Source organism: Myxine glutinosa, chromosome 3 (genome assembly GCF_964187855.1).
Source record: "Myxine glutinosa chromosome 3, kmMyxGlut1.1, whole genome shotgun sequence".
Taxonomy (NCBI): domain Eukaryota; kingdom Metazoa; phylum Chordata; class Myxini; order Myxiniformes; family Myxinidae; genus Myxine; species Myxine glutinosa.
Genome location: NC_136263.1, coordinates 13506929 through 13521138, shown reverse-complemented (window position 1 = coordinate 13521138; position 14210 = coordinate 13506929). Strand labels below are relative to the sequence as shown.

Sequence of the window (14210 nt, the reverse complement as noted above, 5' to 3'; positions counted from 1 at the left end):
GTGTGCGAAAAAGGAGGTGTGCAAGAAAGTCCGACTCTGGGGTGTGTGAGGAAAAAGTGCGTGCCAAGGAGTAGTGAGGGTGCTGGCGAGAATGAGTCGGTCGTAGCGCGTGTGCGAGGGGGCACATGGAAGCGCGGTGTGGTGAGTGTTGCAGAGGGTGTGACGGGAGAGTGTGCGCGAGAGAGGTGTGTAACGGACGGGTGCATGAGGAAAGAGTGCGCTGTCAAAGGCAAGGAAGAATGCACACCTGTGGTGAGTGTTACAGAGGGTGTGACGGGAGAGTGTGCGCGAGAAAGGTGTGTGACGGACAGGTGCATGAGGAAAGAGTGCGCTGTCAAGAGTAAGGGTGAGTGCGCTGTCAAGAATGGAGGTGAGAGTAGTGAGAGTGACAAGGAGAGTGAGTTGGTTGTGACAGGTGAGCGAGGATGTACACCTGGGATGGAAGGATGCACACCTGGAATGGTAGAGCGTGAGTGGGAATGCACGCTGGAATTGGTAGTGAGGCACGTGGTTGGGTGTGCGAATGAGGGCACACCTGTGATTGTCACAGAGGAGGTGACCGAGGAGGGGGCGCGAAGCGGTGTATTGGTGAGGTGTGCGAGCAACGAATGTGTGCCAAAGTGTTCGGTGGTCAGGTGTGTGACCAAGGCTGTGAGTGGAATGAGGGTACCTGGGTGTGTAAGGAAAGGTACGAGGAGCATGGGCACGGCTGGATGTGTGAGCAAGGAACGGGCTGCGGGGTGTAAGCGTCCAGGTGAAGCATCGACGTTACACGGGTTAGAGGTTAGAGCGACTTTTAGCCGAAGCGGGCCCTCGGTGCGTGCCGGGCCTCGCTTTGAACGGCCGCGTCCAGGCTCCACTAGGTGGAGCGGGCAGCTGGATAGGAAGGGTCGTCATGGCGACCACGTTTTGTGGAGACGTGCCGGCAGGTCGAGATCGGGACATTGGATCGCTCCACGCCGAGGGGGTGCGTGGGATCTCGGCTCGGGTAAGCCCCCGTCCCTGCACCGAATGCGGGACGTGTCCAGCCACTGTCACCAAACAATCCGCATTCATGGCTTGGCTTTACGAAGCCGGGCTTTGGACAGGGATTGGCGCACCGAGAGGTATTAGTGAGTCGACTGGGTGATGAGGTTAGTGTTTTGGATCCAAAATTAGAGAAAAACAAAATTTGATGATTGGCAAGGGATTGGCAGTAGTGATTGGCAGATGATGGGTAGTGATTGGCAAATTTTTAATTTGTTGAAATTTGATGTGCAAAATTGGTAGTGAGAGACCCCCGGTGGGTAAGGGTGGCATCCCTGCCACCCTTCCCATACGGGGGGCAAAGGAGCAATAGCTTATGGGGTGTATGGCAGTGAAAACTAGCCCGGGTGGGTTAGGATATTGTGTGTAGGGATCTAGAGAAGATGACCTTAGGTAACGTTAAGGTTAGTTAGTGACTGATACCTGTAGTGGGGACGCAGGTAGATTAGTGTGGATGATAATGACGTGGGAGCGCAATAGTTTAAAGGGACGACTGGGAAGCGCAAGTTTCAGAAGGGAGTAGTTAGCTGAGATGATGCCGTGTGTGTGAGGATGGAACAGGTGTGATTGCACAGGTGTGCAATTGGACAGGTGTGTGGAGCAGTGTATGAGTAGTGAGTGTGTGGATCAGCGCGAATGCGCTTGGGGAGAGAAGGGTGCAGGTGGCACCAAGTGTGAGAGCACAGGTGTGCAAGTACAGGTGAGTGGAGAGAGTTGGAGTAAGTGGTACGGAGTGGTGTGCATGGTGCGAAGGTGTGGATGGGGGAAGAGTGGACCCCTTTCACGAATACCCGGGGCGGGTAGTGTAAGTGTTAGGTAGAGGGTATAGGTAAGTTGTGGTTGGATATTGGCATTTGTGGTGCGGTTGCAGAATGGTGTTGTGAATGGGTGCATTAGTGTTGTGGAAATGGCGGGGCGTGTAGCCTGTTAGTGTGTGTAGTTGGTTGGGCACTCCACCACTGTGAGGATGTCGGCCAGGTGAGGCCGCAGGTGGGCTCTGGGAGCCGGTAGAGTTGTGGATGGGGCCCGAGGATCCGGAGGATGGACCCGGGTAGCCCAGTGCCAGAGAGGGCACCGAGTGGGGAGAGTGCCAGAGGGCCTTCCCCTGGTAGTTAGGTTAGGGTAAGGAGCAGGTAAGCTCGGAGGCAACTGCAGTGGTGGAGGTGTGCAGGTGGGTAGACCCACTGGGAGAGGTACACGTCGCAGCCCAGAAATTGTACGAGGGCACCGGGAGATGAATCGGGGGAGTGAGACCCCAAATTGAAGAGCACCACAGTTTGGCCAATGGGAATTGGTTTTTAGAACCCATAGTGTAAGAGGGCCAATGGTTTGGCCGGAGAAAGACCCCGGGTAGTGTAAAGTTGTTAAAGTCACTTAGGAAATAGTTAGGATTGATGAACCTGTCGCACCATACGCAGCCACTTACCTGTGGTGATGATGATGACTCCACACCTGTGTTTTCTTTGTTTTGTTACAGGAAATGAGAATTGCTGTGTGGATTGGTGAGACGCATCACGACGTGGATGAGACATTGGGGTGATTCCATCTCTCCCTCCCTAGGAGGGACTGATGATGAATTGGTAATGGCAAATTTTGATGTTGAGTTGAAAATGGCAAATTTTGATGAGAGTTGAAAATGGCAAATTTGATTGGTTAGGAGGGAGAGAAGACGAATTTGGTTTATGGGAGGAACGGGGAAGACAGTAGGGATGTTTGTTGATTTGTAAAATAGATGTTTATGGGTAGTGTTGAGTTTTGTGGATACAGTAAGGGGTAAGGGAGGGGCCATGTAGGTTACCTGGTGGGGGGGGCGTACGATAGGAACGTACCTGTCTCACCTGGTTCCCATGTGCCCCCAGTGTGCATCATCTTATATTGCGTGCACTTTTGCGCCCTTACCACCTTACTCACTTGTCTTCTTCTTTTGTCTCCCACCTCCGAGGATCTGGCTTTGGGGTAGAGAGAGAGGAGAGAGCGGTGCTGGCTACGCAGTTGTGGGCCTGCACTTTCGCTGCTTGCTGCTTGGATCGATACACCATACGGACCGCAATGTTTGTGGCCACCCACAATGGACCGCAGTTCTTTTGCGGCCAAGCACCACCCGTGGAAGGACCTATGGGTCAACGTGGCACCTATGCCAAACAGGTGAACCACTTATAGTTGACACCACTGAAGGCCAAAATACAGAAATGGACGCGGTTGGCGCCTTTCTTTATTTTTGAAAAGAAGTAAGAAGGCCAAGTGCACCACACGAAGGCAAGACCAGCGGCAGAACATCGGCCGGCTGCGACACCACACAATGATTTATAAACACTTTATTGGTGCACCGGATGGTGCTCACTGTGTGATGGGGTGGTGCTTGATGCTTGGAAGGGGTGCTCTGCACGTTATTAAAGGCCGTCGGCCACAGAGCACTCGTGGGTTGGTGTATCGATGCTGGCAAGCGTGCTCTCTCTATGCATAACATCTGCATGTGTTCCTCCAAAAACAGGTCCTGGATCGTAGTGTAAATATCAGCGTAGTCTTGTGTAAATAATGCTCCCTACCGGCTGTATGTTTAGTTTGAGAATTCTTTCCGGATTCGGTTATCCTGTGGGTGTGTTTCTGTGAGGAGAAGGGTGCAACGTCGCAGGGGGACATATTTACTCATTCGTGAATATCTGTAAAACTGTCGCACTCAGGGTAGAGTTAATAGTAGAGGGAACTACATTGCGTGCCACACTAAAGTAGGTAAAAATTTATCGGGTCGGGACGCCCCGAGGGTAGAGAAGGGTGCAATGTTGCGAATATGGAATTTGGCCTCCATATCCGCTTGTAAATATTCCCCTATTTTCCCCAATACTCCCCAACTATCCCCAATCCCCCATTCCCTAGTCCCATTGTCTGTAAACAACAATCAGTAGAGCCGACCTTCCCCTTATTCCCCCATTAAATGTCGTGCCCAGGTCCACTGCACCACACGTAGACAACTTTCGGACATCTTGCTAGTTATTCTTAGTCTATGTCAGTTAAGGCCTCGTTTCCATTAATTATGACTCTTCGTTGCACCAGAATGTGATTATATGGCACCAGTAGTGAGTTTAGGACCTTTCCCATACCTCCTCCCATCTTCTTCCCCGTCTACAACAACAGAGGGGCACGGCGCTGCGCGGGGGGGAGTGTGCGTCCTCCCACCGGCTCGGTTAGCCGCCATCGACAATGCGCTCCAGACAACGCGCTCCAGACCATGCGCTCCACGGGGTTACCACAAAGGGGCTCCTTGTCAGCTCCTCGTCAAGGGCGGAGCCGGTAACCCCCCCGCACGCACCCAATGAGAAGCAACGTGCCGATTCCATGAGGCGGAGCTAACGAGCCGAGGGCGTGTCACTCCCCGCCGGATATACGCGGCCCCGCGCCGGATGTGACGTCAGATGCGCCCCCAGCTTGAGCAGACAAGACGCCATCCGAGCGCTGCGACCTCCCCGCATCTCTAGACCGGACCGGGTCGACCCTGTCCTTGAGCCAAGAGTGCACCTTGAGCCATCGATACCCGCTGTCCTTTCCATCAATCCCCGTGTGAGTCAGCTTTGTCCCGTTTATCTGTCGTCTGTTGGGAATAATATAAGATTGTGTCTAAGTGCTTGTCTTTCTATGTTGTACCTCTCGTCCCTGTAATCTGACCTTCCGAACGAATATAATCTCCTCCGGAGGTCTTGAGAACTGAACCCTGGGTGTCGTGTCATTTGAAACCCAGCCGTGTGTCCTTTTCCTTTGTTGCCTTTATTGGCCTAGCGCAGCGCGATTAGTCAACGTTCGGGTATAATCGGGTAACTTGTGCAGACGTGGTCATACCAAAACCGCTCGGTAAATAACATCTAAGCCACGTCTGTAACAATATATATATATATATATATATATATATATATATATATATATATTATTGCGGATCTCAGCGCCGGCCTTTTCCCCTTACCAAGGGGGGATTAGTCCCCTTGATTTTTGACTAGCCGACGGGACCCGGGGCCTATGACGTCCTTCCCGGACAGCGTTAAATCGGGCTTTTGGACTAAGAATTCGCTATTACCTAAGTACTAACGCTGCCGAGAAACGAGGAAATACGCCCCGCCAGAATCACGGGTGTTGGTGGAAACGCCGAGCGGTAGCGAACCCGTGACCCGAGCCGTTATCAATGACTAAACCCGATCCAAGCAGTTCGTAACCGTGCCACACTTACCCAATGGAGGAAATCACTGAAATGGTCGAATTTGGAAGAAAGGAATAACATGATTTATTTACACTTTGTACAATAAGAAGAAGAGGAAGAAAACACAGTGCAGCCTTAAACAGTCTTAACTTATCCCAAGACAAACGGGCCCGTTCACACACAGACACTCACACGGGGATTGCAGATGAACAGGTCAGCACGGCCAGGAATGGCGTCCAGGCAGCTCTTCCTCTGGTCCCCATCTCGCACCGCGAAGAAGATGGATAAAGATGGCAGGAGCTCTCCACGTGTCATTTTCACGCACCGGATTATTACAGGGCGAACGGTAGGGCTGGCTTTGGCGGTTACACTTGCGGCTGCGGCCGCGTATGTAATAAACGAATAGTTCAATATGCGCTTCTCAATCAAGTGCTTGGCTTCAGCCCTCACAATACAGTTCTCACAAGAGCCTCTCCCTTCTCATCTCCATATGCAGGTGAGTCCTCATCAAGTCCTCGTATCAGCCAGTTCGCTCAGTCCTCATAAGGGCAGTACTGTTTAAGGGCTTTGTGTGAAGACTTATATAGCCTTGCCCAGCGAACCTTCCAGCACTTGCTCGACGCGTCTTGCCACGCCCTATCATGCCATGCCTTCCAAGCCCTGGTTGGCTGTTGCCCTTACCGTCATCGCCTTCTGACGCGCTGCTTGACACGGCCACACCTCGACCCTCACGCTCCTCCCTCTTCTTAGGCCTACCTCGTGGTCCCCGACTAGTTTCGAGCAAACCAAGGGCAGCGAATACTGCTGGCAGCCAACGCGTAACAAACTTGAGGGATGCCAAATGGGGCGCGAGATCAACTATGCCCACTGATGTAATTGGGGGGTGTGGCGCAAAGATGAAAGGACCTAAGCTCATTTCTTTACACAACGCAGATATTACTCTGGCCTACTCTTGGCCTACAACTTGGTAGGCAGATATGGCCTACTCTTACACATACTATGACATAACTAATTCTAAGTGGGCCTACGTGTTGCTTGTGGACTAACTATGGGGGGCAAACCTTTAACCTTTAATGATGTTAAATGTACAATCTCAAAACCTCAACACTGCCCCCCTCCTTCGCCAGGCTCGTACCCGAGCCGAACCCACACATGTGAGAACGACCGGTTTTGAGCAATGGTCAGGACTACTTTTTAACTTCCGTGTGACACTTAGATGTGGTTCCCCTCTTCATTCAATCTAACACCCTGTGTGTGACAGTTTAAAACAACACTAAATATGTCCCACCTACTGCGTTGTGTACTAACTAACAGACTCACACCCACGGATAACCGAATTACGGAAAGAATTCTCAAACTATACATAAAGCCGGTGGGGAGCATGTTATTTACAAGACTAATCTAATTATTTACAGTTCTACAACCCTGGACCTGTTCTTTTGTGTGGGAAAGAATTTTGAGGGGAGAGAAACACAATGCACTGCACTACACCAATACACCATTACAAGAAATGCACAAAAATGCACAAAAATGCACAATCATCATAAATGTACAGTCATATTTTAATAATAAATGGCAGCTTTTGCTAGTTGGCTGCTGCTGGGCTGCTGCTGAGCTGCTGCTTCTTGCGTCTTCTTGCTTCGTCTTCGGTGTGCCATAATAAAACTTGAAGTTTTCCTTCCTGACACAACGGAATAATAAAAATGCACAACCGTGTCCGTTTTTTAAATTTTTTTATTTCAGGGCCAATCTTAGATGGTCCGTCTACGTGACATTTATGCCACTTAGAATCAGTGGTCCGCAGGGCAAGATAACGTTTGCAGCAATTGTCTGCCCCAGCAAAAGGTGCCAGGCCACAGAACGTGTGGTCCATATGGTGTATTGGTGCAGCAACAGGTAGCAGGAGTACCGCACAAGTGTGGCAACGTGCCGCAGCACAGTTCATGGTTCCTGCACACTCTCCTCAACAAAAAAAATGGGTCCATGGGTGGGGAGGAAAGACAAAGCAGAGAGTCAGTGGAGGAAAGGGCGCAAAGGTACACACAATACAAGGCAATGCAACATGAGGGGCGCAGGAGAGCGAGCAGAGAAAGCTCGTCCCTAACCGTTCGTGAACCCCCATGTCAGCCTACACTACCCTTGCCCTTCCCTGTATTTACACTTTCTTTACAAATTCGTCTCTATGTCTTGTCTCTTCTATCCCCCCTCTACGCCAAATTAGTCATCCAATCCCTCCCAAGAAGGAAGAGATGGAATATCACACAATGTCACACTCACGTCATGATGCGTCTCACCATCCAAATCATCTGCAAAACCTGGTGTGGAGTTCCGTCTCCTTGGTGAGTGGATGCGGATGGTGCAAAGAGATTTTCATCCTAACTATACTCTATTAACATTAACTCTTTTAAACTACCAGGGGTCATGCCCTGACAATTCAATTGGCCATCATTACACTATGCGGTTTTAAAAACCAATTCCCATTGACCCACCCTGTGGTGCCTTCCAAATTTGGGGTTTCACTCCCCCAATTTTTCACTACTGTGCCTTCGCACATTGTCCGGGCTGGGTCGTGTGGCTCTACTAGCAGGTCTACCTACCTGAGCACCTCCACCACTGAAGTCGCCACCCGAGCTTACCATGCTCCTTACAACTACCCTAAATCGGGGAAGGCCCCTCCTGGCTCTCTCACGCCTCTGATGCCCTCTCTGGCATTGGGCTACCCGGGTCCTCTCTTAGGATCCTCGGGCCCCACTGAACACTACTCTGAACTCTAACTGGCTCCCAGAGCCTACCTGCGGCCTCACCTGGCCGACAGACTAACAGTGGCGGAGTGCCCGAATAACCATATGCACCGACAGGACCACACGCCCAGCCATTTTCAGACTCACGCACCCATCCAAGCAATACCTTGCTACTACCTGCACCACAGGTGTCAATATCCAACAATTTACCTAAACCCTCTACCTAACTTTAAACTACCCTCCCCGGGTATTATTGAAGGGGTCCATCTTCCCTCATCCACTCCTTCGCACCATGCACTCCACACCACTCATTCCACACCACTTTCTCCCACCAAGCATTCCACACCAAATATTCTCCAATTGCACACCATGCAAGTCCATTCACTCAACACAATTCCATTCGTCCTCAATACACCACTCATACATCACCTCTGGTCAACCCCGACCAATTCCTCATTTGCTCACGCTCACCACAAAGATTCTCATTCAATTCCTCATTTGCTCAAGCTCATCACAATGATTCTCAATCTCAAGCTCATACACACAGCATCATCTAACTAACTACTCCCCTCTACTCCACTCGAGCCTCTCCGTGCGGCAATACATTTTTGTCACAGCTTGGCTTTGAAAAGCTGAGAAATGCATGTGGGTGGTTTGTCTCCTGTTGGTTGGGTCCGTCCGGCATTTTCGATTCTGGGGAGGAGGTATACTTGGGCCGAGGTTCCAGGTGCCATCTCGGCGCGGAGCCTTTTGGTCTCCGGCACGATGGCCCAACCTCCCCCGGTCGGAGCACCGCGCCCGTCAGGGGGCGATGGTCCGACCTCTCCTACCCCACCCCCCCTCAAACCGTGCCGTTTACCTCTTTCACCAAGGCGCGGCACCGACCATACAGGGCGGGGCCCGGCCCGGATCGTGCACACCGCCGCGGCAATGATCCCTGCCGGCCCCCGCAGCACACAAAGTACCCCGCGCACTCTGAGGGCTCGCGTCGGCTGCACTTCGCCCTAAACGCTGCCCTGGACTGCGTCGATGCCCAAGTCGCATTCTCACACCGAGGCGCTCCAGCGCCTCTCATACATTCTCTGCATTCCGTTATTGCACTTTCTCTCTGTGCATTCTCTTCCCTTACATACTCAGGTGCACACCACTCAGGCGCACTCACACCCCTCGCACACTCCATTATCACACACTCCTCTGTTACACACTCCGTAACACACTTGGCCATCGCACACCCTCGGGTACACTCTCCCATTACATACTCCGTAACAACAATGGGTGTGCACTCTTTTGCTGCACACCCAATCACGCACTCTGGTGTACACTCCCGCACACTCTCCTCGGCCATCGCACACTCTGTTTCGCACTCTTCACACATACACTCCGTTGTGCATTCACTCTCACTCTCGGTTTCACACTTGCGCTTCGGTGCCATTCGCACCCGCGCGCCATTCACCTTCACACAGCACACCACGGACCTTCCACGAGCACCCGGGTGACGTCGCGATCCCAAGCGCGCGAAAAATCTTTTCACGCCAAACACTTTCGCACCAAACATTTTCGCACCATACACGCTCCTACTCACCTTCGGGATTCTCTTCTCCTCCAACCTCACCTGCAAACTTCCATTGGTGTGAGGCAGCACGACATCACGATGCGAACACGGACTTTGCACATATTCCATTTCAATCTCCGATTCATGTACTAACTCTGCCGTCTCTTCAACCCCAATTTCCACTATAATTTCTTTTTCTTTATTAAGCTCGACGACCGCTGGCGCACATAAAATAAAATTTTCCAATTCGGCGGCCGTCGGCTTTTCCATACCCCGAGTCGCGATTTCTACCCCGGTCATTTTAACTGCGCCTTGCTCAGGCTCGCTCTTCCCGCGTTTCTCAAATTGCGTTACCTCATCACGTACCAATGCGACTTTCCCACTCGACCTGCGCCTTATGTCTTCTCCCATCTTTTTTATTAACTCCCCTCGGGTGTCCATTTTGCTTTCCAGCCCGTTTTTTACCTTTTGTAATTGATCCCCCATCTTGTTTTTCAACCCTTTTATTTCCCGGGTAGATTTGTCCCCCATTTCCTTCAATTGGCCCCCCATTTTGTTTTCCAAATTATTTAATCTGTCTTTCATTTCTTTCATTTGGCCACTCATTTTGTTTACCAAATTATTTAACCCGTCTTTCATTTCTTTCATGTGGCCACCCATTCTTTCGGTCAACTCGCCCCTGCTACCCCTTACGTCGTCCCTTATTTCTTTCATTTCCCTACTTCTTTTTTCATTGTCGCACTTTGACTCCGCCATATATTCACTGAACCGTGCCATGAACTGCTGCAGGTCGAAGCCTGTTGGTACAGCGGGCTCGGCTCTCGCCGCCATGTGTGAGGCGCCGCCATTTTCTTCCCCTGCTACCCCTACTGCTGCACCCTCCTTAATGCTCTCCTCTTCTTCCCATTCTTCCCGGGGGTCCTGGGTTATTAATTCTAATTCCTCCTCCACCTCATCATTTACCCCCACCGGCATCCGACCGTCTTGGTTATCCATGGCACGATGTTAAATTTGGATTTTACTAATTAAATTTCGGCCGCTCGTAATTTTGAGTGCGTTAGGCGCACTTCGGGTCAAATCTCACTCCCCGACACCAATTGTTGCGGCCAATATGCACAATTGGTGTCCAAAATTTGGTCTAAAAATTTTAGTCCCAGGTTCCAAATCCCACTCCTGACACCAATTGTTGTGGATCTCAGCGCCGGCCTTTTCCCCTTACCAAAGGGGGACTAGTCCCCTTGTCTTTGACTAGCCGACGGGACCCGGGACCTATGACGTCCTTCCCGGACAGCGTTAAATAGGGTTTTAGGACTAAGAATTCGCTATTACCTAAGTACTAACGCTGCCTAGAAACGAGGAAATACGCCCCGCCAGAATCACGGGTGTTGGTGGAAACACCGAGCGGTAGCGAACCCATGACCCGAGTCGTTATCAATGACTAAACCCAATCCAAGCGGTTCGTAATCGTGCCACACTTACCCAATGGAGGAAATCACTGAAACAGTCGAATTTGGAAGAAAGGAATAACACGATTTATTTACACTTTGTACAATAAGAAGAAGCAGAGGAAGAAAACACATTGCAGCCTTAAACAGTCTTAACTTATCCCAAGACAAATGGGCCCATTCAAACACAGACACTCACACGGAGATTGCAGATGAACAGGTCAGCACGTCCAGGAATGACGTCCTGGCAGCTCTTCCTCCGGTGCCCAACTCGCACCGCGAAGAAGATGGATAAAGACGACAGGAGCTCTCCACGTGTCGCTTTTGCGCACAGGATTATTACAGGGCGAACGCTAGGGCTGGCTTTGGCGGTTACACTTGCGGCGGCGGCCGCGTATGTAATAAACGAATAGTTCAATATGCCCTTCTCAATCAAGGGCTCTCGAAACTGTCGTGTGCACGCCGTCCTCGTGAGTGCTCCAACAAGTGCTTGGCTTCAGCCCTCTCAATACAGTTCTCACAAGCGCCTCTCCCTTCTCAACTCCGTATGCATGCGAGGCCTCATCAAGTCCTCGTATCAGCCAGTTCGCTCAGTCCTCATAAGGGCAGTCCTGTTTCAGGGATTTGTGTGAAGACTTATATAGCCTTGCCCAGCGAACCTTCCAGCACTTGCTAGATGCGTCTTGCCATGCCCTATCATGCCATGCCTTCCGAGCCCTGGTTGGCTGTTGCCCTTACCGTCATCGCCTTCTGACGCACTGCTTGATGTGGCCACACATCGACCCTCGCGCTCCTCCTTCTTCTTAGACCTACCTCGTGGTCCCCGACTAGTTTCGAGCAAACCAAGGGCAGCGAACGCTGCTGGCAGCCAAAGCGTAACAAACTTGAGGGATGCCAAATTGGGCGCAAGATCAACTATGCCCACTGATGTAATTGGGGGGTGTGGCGCAAAGATGAAAGGACCTAAGCTCATTTCTTTACACAACGCAGATATTACGAGTGAAATGGCCTACTCTTACACATACTATGACATAACTAATTCTAAGTGGGCCTACGTGTTGCTTGTGGACTAACTATGGGGGGAAAACCTTTAACCTTTAATGATGTTATATGTACAAGCTCAAAGCCTCAACAATATATATATATATATATATATATATATATATATATATATATATATATATTGTTGTGGATTTGAGAATGGTGTTGTAGTTTTTATTATCATTGTAAGTGCAATGAAATTGTTGTAAATATCACCCTCCTTCCTCCATTTGTTGTGTATAAAGGTCAAAGGTCGTTCCCGTAGTTATTCCATATACAATCACGTAGCAAATCATAGATCTCCCTGTTCAGTAGTTATCTCCTTATTATGTGTATTAGTTTAAGGCTTTGTCTTCCATTAATTGACACTCCATTGCACCGAATTCAAATAAGGTAGATTCCCTTTGCATCCCCTTTTGTCATCAATTGCCAACTGCATTGGGCGGTTTTCGGCGTGTGGTTTTCTGCATTCGCCGCTGCTGCTTTGTGGTTTTCGCCGCAAAACTCCATTGAACACGCGGTCAGATCGGAGAAGAAGGGGGAGGAGCCGCCGAATCCAGGGCGTTGGCCGCCGATCGTCATCACTCGACGAGTCTGGCATTTCACTCAGGCCGACTGGGACGGTCTTCAAGCAGCCATCAATCGTCTGGATTGGTCTCCCATCTCCACTGCCTCTGACATCAATTCTTCCTGGGAATTCTTCCAAAGCAAACTGATCTCTCTCATGCACAGATTTATCCCATCTCGCCTTCAGTTGTCTTACCCTTCCTCCCGTCCATGGTACACTGAATGTTGTGGTGAGGCAGTTGCCGTGAAACAACTTGCCTTTGCCTCTTGGAAGGCTAATCCAACTGAAGGCAATCTTAGTTCCTTCCACCTAGCTCGGAACAAGTGTGTGTCTACCCTCAGGAGTGCCAGGAAGCACTATCTCTCCTCACTCAAGAATGAACTCTCAAACCTGTCTCCTTCCTCCAAATCCTGGTGGCATCTGGTCAAATCCGTTTCTGGTGTTTGTTCCCCCTCCATCCCCTCCCTTACCTCAAATGGCCACACAGTTGACATCGCACGTGACAAAGCCGAATGCCTCAACTCTGTGTTTGCCTCAAAATCCTTAGTCCCAAACCCATCTCTCTCTGTTCCCACCTTTCCCAGTCGAACCCAACTGCTCCTGGACTCTGTGTCCTTCTCTCCTGACAAAGTGGAGGAGCTTTTGTCAAACCTCGACTCTGATTCTGCAACTGGACCAGACGGCATCAGCCCACGGGTCCTAAAATCCTGCTCTGCCACTCTATCTCACCCTCTCTCTGTTCTTTTCACCCTATCTTTTGCTCAAGGTCATCTGCCAGCATCCTGGAAATCAGCCAACATCACCGCTTTACACAAAAAGGTGCAAAAACAGATCCTTGCAACTACAGACCAACCAGCCTGCTCCCAATTATCAGCAAAGTCATGGAATTCATCATTGCTTCGGATATGAAATCTTTCCTCTTCTCCAATGGCTTGATCTCTGATCATCAATTTGGTTTCAGACCAGGTCACTCTACTCTGGACATGCTGCTTCTGCTGTCTCAACAATGGATGGAGGTCCTCAATGCCAAACAGGAAATCAGAGCTGTCTCCCTTGACATATCACGTGCCTTCGATACGGTCTGGCACCCAGCTCTGCTCACCAAACTCTCCTCCTATGGTATCCATGGAAATCTCCATGCATGGCTTGCGGACTTCCTCTCTGGTCATAGTCAACGTGTGGCCCTGAATGGATTTCTCTCATCTCCCCTTCCTGTTCAGGCTGGAGTTCCCCAAGGCAGTGTGCTGGGCCCTGTGCTTTTTCTGGTCTTTATCAATGATCTCTCTGACTCTCTGGAAAATCCTCTCTATCTCTTTGCTGATGACTCCACTCTCTGCCGCTCCATACCTCTTCCCTCAGATCGGCAGTCTGCAGCCTCCTCACTCTCTGAAGACCTGGACAAAATCACAGACTGGTCAAACAAGTGGAACATGTCTTTCAATCCTGACAAATATCACACTCTTACTATGTCTCTCCGAAAAGATCGAATGGACAACCCTCCCATCTACTTTCTCAACAATCCTCTCCAAGAAGTTCTGTCGCTCAAGCTTTTGGGTCTCACTATCTGCCATGATCTTTCTTGGGAAAACCACATTTCCAAGCTGGCCTCCAAAGCCAGTCGCCGACTGGGCATCCTCCGTCGTGCGAAGTCCTT

The 14210-nt window shown here is 50.5% G+C and overlaps 1 long non-coding RNA gene across 1 annotated transcript; it reads left to right on the top strand.

Annotated features, from left to right (window-relative positions):
- Nucleotides 1-362: 362 nt before the first annotated feature.
- Nucleotides 363-4730, top strand: LOC144891272 (uncharacterized). The gene is made up of 2 exons (XR_013622783.1): nt 363-3171; nt 4159-4730. It is a non-coding gene; the product is annotated as an uncharacterized LOC144891272 (long non-coding RNA).
- Nucleotides 4731-14210: the final 9480 nt, after the last annotated feature.